The sequence below is a fragment of the Littorina saxatilis genome, linkage group LG11, assembly GCF_037325665.1.
Source record: "Littorina saxatilis isolate snail1 linkage group LG11, US_GU_Lsax_2.0, whole genome shotgun sequence".
In the NCBI taxonomy this organism is placed as follows: Eukaryota; Metazoa; Mollusca; class Gastropoda; order Littorinimorpha; family Littorinidae; genus Littorina; species Littorina saxatilis.
In genome coordinates this window covers 34,970,414-34,974,773 of record NC_090255.1, presented here as the reverse complement: position 1 = coordinate 34,974,773, position 4,360 = coordinate 34,970,414, and the positions used below count along the sequence as shown (strand labels likewise).

The following is a 4,360-nucleotide window of genomic DNA, read 5'->3' as shown; positions in this document are numbered from 1 at the left end:
CTGTTGAACCTATATTCACGCCATTGGTTGTATGAAAACAGCATGCCCGGGTCATCCATCAGGCAGAAGGCCACCACCAGAATACAATGACCTCAAGCCATGTTTTCGTCTATACTCGAAGACAGATCAGCTTTGTTTTCCTACAGTGAAACAGAAGTTCAAATGGTTGAACCTCTTGTCAAAGGAAGGGAAGGGGGAGAGGGGCAGGTAAAGGTGTCGTCATTCCCATCCCCGTTAAAACGACGGACTGACTATTTGAGTTTAACGTCCTCTTAGACCAATTGCCTATAATAACTGGGACAGGTATCGGTAATACGCTTAAAGGACCAGACCACGCTGTTTTAGCGTCAAAAACGCTTCGAATCGTGTTCCTGCGCGACCGAACACTTCCCGATGTTTGCAGTTAGTTAGAAAACCACTTTCTTACCGTCTTCAACAATGTTTGGTTTACTTCGGAATCTTCTAAGGCCGTAATCCGACGAATTTTGTGACCGAAGCGACGGATTTCTTCTCCAAAACGACCCGCCATTGTGCCGCGTGATCTTCGCGAGACTGGCTTATGAATAAATTATCCGTGACGTCACACCGTGTGGGGATGGTTGTTTACCAACATGACAACAAGCGTAACTGCAGACGAAATTGAACCGTACATGTTCGAACTACCGGTTTCTCTCCTCGAATCAAGCATGAAAGATGAGGGTGGAGGCCACTTCCAGCAGTAGTGAAACAGTGACGATGAAAATTGCGACACTGTTTGTCTCAGCGATCAAAGGTAAACTCTGTGCTGAACTTATCGTCTGCTTTCGAGTCTGTGCTATTTTTTCACTCTCGCCTTGTCAACGCACTCGCGAATAAGTGGGATATTGTTTAAGTGTTCATGCATTGCATTCACGAGTAAAAGAACAACAGCTCATCGCAGTTTTAACTGTTCTTGATTATTTCAGAGACTGGTGTCAGAGTGGCCACTGTACCTGTTGTATTGTGTGGGAGGGGCAGATTTGAGAGAGAGAGGAAGCTAGCCTGAGGTACATTGTAGAATGAAAACTTGCAGGGGAGCAAGAATGCATCACCAGCCACGAAGGTGTACATACAACTTTTTTTGAGGTGCCTATATTTGTTTGATTGTTAAATGTATGTATTTGTTGTTGTTTTTAAAGGCTATCAAGAAAACTGTTGTCATTTAAATTTGTAACACTCAGTCACATATAGTTTCACACACACACACACAAGATTAACTCACTTGCATGCCCACAGAAGAAGTTTGCTCTTCACATTGTTCTGTTGTTGTTTTTATAATGTAATCATTGTAACATCAACACTCAGTAATAACCAATATTACAACACAATCACTTTTTCATCAGAACTCACTCACATACTACATGACTTTGTATTAAACCCTGGTTTATGGACACTTGCATTTGTACTTTGCATGGGAAAGCAGCCTGTAGCAGTCAAAGTCTGGGCACTGTTGCTTTGTAGTCTTGCTGTGTATGCAGAGCTTTGTTGTAGCTGCCATAGACCAGTGTTGCCATAGGCCAGTGTTAGGATCACCACCCCCTCAAACAGCTCGTTCAGTTAACCTGATGCCTGTTTTAGACAGAAAAAAAAGTTACCACAATCAGCAGAACTTTCACCGGAGAAAGGGCATCATTCTTTCATACTTTCTTTCTCATAGCTTTTTTTTGGTTTTTATAATCTCTTCATTACACTAAATAACATCCATCTTAAGACCTATTTTGAGCCTTAATTTAAGTTGACTAGTAATGATATTAATCATAATGTATTTATTTTTATAATGTACAAACTAGAGTATGTATGTGGATATGTGTGTGATGGTGCTGGTATGGATATGTGTGGTTTGGGTTATGTGTGTACTGATGTGTACATTTTATGTGTTTTGTATGTTTTACGAGTGCGATTTTATGTGATGTTATTCTGTACACCAGCCAAAACAAAATGTCTGGTATATTAGATAATAAACGCACCTTTAAATTTATTAGCGACTACACCCCGTCACCCTCCAGTCCCCCTCCCCCCCATTACACCCTACACTTTTAACATTGTATAAAAAATCATGCCCCAATATAGGTCCCTAGTTACCTGGGAGGACGTTAAGCTCCATAATCAACATCAACAACGTATTGAATTGAATTGAAAAGCTGGGGTTAGGAGGTCTAACTTCTTGAATTAAATTTTTTTTTTCTCAGGTGCATGTAGTTTTTTATTTGCTTGAAATCATGGTGTATTCTGGTTGTAAGAGAAGAGTCAATTTCCTTGTAAGCCTGCAAAATTAAAATTTGTCATTTTTGAAGTAGCCTACATTTTTGTAAGAGTCCAAAATAGTCCAGGATAAGGAGGAAAAACATAGGGTGGGTCAGGAAATCTGAAACATTGCATAGTTTTGTTTTGCCTATGTAGACACAAAAAGTACTTAGAGCACTTTTTCCCCCCCAAGAGAGCATAGCTTAGTTTTAATTATTTTAATGCCACTGTTAGCAAGAGGAGTACTACAGACAGCAATCAAACAGTGGGTTTTTTCTGTAGACATTGTTATTTCTGTTTAGGTGTTTCAGTAGTTTTCTATGCGGATAAATCATGCTGCATGATCACTAGAAACAATCCAGCTCTGTAGCATGCAAGTTTTTTAAAGGTTTTTTTCCCCATGTTACTCTGAGAGAAAAAAAAAACCCACAGAGATAAAGTTGAACTGGCAGTTTGACTGAAGCAGTGGTAATAACACAGAGTGCTCTTCCTACAATCAATTTTTTTATGTGGATGATGATGTCCACACATGTACTTGGTTGTATTATTTTGCTAGAGTATGTGTTACTGTTAGATATATCTGCTCACATGATTGTTGTTCATAATTTGACATTACATTTACTGCTGATCAAAATGTATTGTTGGAATAGGTCTGCTTAATATTCTGACTGCAGTTTTGTAATAAAATCAAATAACACAGATGTTTTAAGTATCAAAGTGCTTTTCACACACACACACACACACACACACACACACACACACACACACACACACACACACACACACACACACACACTCACACACTATGAGTATGACTGCAAACATGAATTTGTACTTGTATTAATTATAATTACTGTATTACAGAACCTGATCTGAAAAAAAGGACAACAGCAAATTATTCATGCAAGCTTGCTGTATTAACGATTTCTTTATCTATTTAATACAACACTGAATTAGATAACAACTATAACAACGTGTGTGTGTTTGTGTGAATGTCTATGTGTATATGGACGGACACTGATTAAACCTGAGACTCATCGATTACCCAGGTGAGTGTAAAAGAGGGAGAGAGAGAGGGAACTTTAAGGTGGGTGCATGGGGACGGACATATAGTAACAGATATATATATTTTAATCTGTAATCTTAACACATGTGCTTAAAATTAGGAACAGATGCCATTCCACTACAAATACTGTCAGTCTGACAAAAACGCCCAGTGACACTGAACCCCTATCCCTTACAGAACACATTCAGTATACATGTACTCACTTCCTTTCGTCTGCGTTTAGTGAAAGCAGATCGTTCTGATGACATTGGTATCCGGTTTCTGACCTCCTGTGAGTGGTCAACAATTGTCGGAACTGGAACTGCGTTAGGCAACAGCTGTTTTGTGTGTGCCAGGTTTTCTTGCCGGCTTAACTGCGTTCGCATTGGAAGAAAGTGTCGCGAAACACACAACATCGTGTTGGCCGTTTCCAGTTAATCAGTCTTGCTGCAGAAGTTGTAAGCCCATCGGAAAAAGGTGACAACTGATGCCTGAACCTTTTTTCTATACTTCATAGCTATCAGCAGCCGTGCGCATTCCTTCGGCGTGCTGTTGATGCTCGATTTAGGCAAACGCCCACTTGAGCGTAAGCTGTAACTTTCGGTTTCCAAACACTAAGTGACGTCACAGCCGGTTCTCGTCTACTGGCGGCCATTTCGAAGTCTCGTTTAGCAGACGAATTTGGCGGAACGTTTTTAATTAAATCACAATGATTAAGCTACGAATCGGTGAATTTCTTTACATTTTTGGAATCTTTAGGTGCATTTCTCTAACCTTCAGTCATCGGTTAGTGGTTCTAATAACCTTTAAAACAGCGTGGTCTGGTCCTTTAAGATATTGTATGATATTTTGACCCGAACAAGCCCACTGCGGCTGTCTTCTTCGTCTCGTCAAAGTATTCAGGTGCGATCATAATAATGAGATACGAGAGATGGTTTTCCAAGCCCTGAGACTTTTGCTGTGAGCTTGGGATCTTGTTCGTGGGCATCACGGCCGGGGGTGATCGGACACCGAAGAGAATCTGCACAAAGTTGACACACGCACGCTCACACG

General features: G+C 40.3%; 1 long non-coding RNA gene across 1 annotated transcript; it reads left to right on the top strand.

Moving 5' to 3' along the window:
- Positions 1-318: 318 nt before the first annotated feature.
- LOC138980333 (uncharacterized) lies at positions 319-4,144 on the top strand. The gene is made up of 2 exons (XR_011460295.1): positions 319-772; positions 945-4,144. It is a non-coding gene; the product is annotated as an uncharacterized lncRNA (long non-coding RNA).
- Positions 4,145-4,360: the final 216 nt, after the last annotated feature.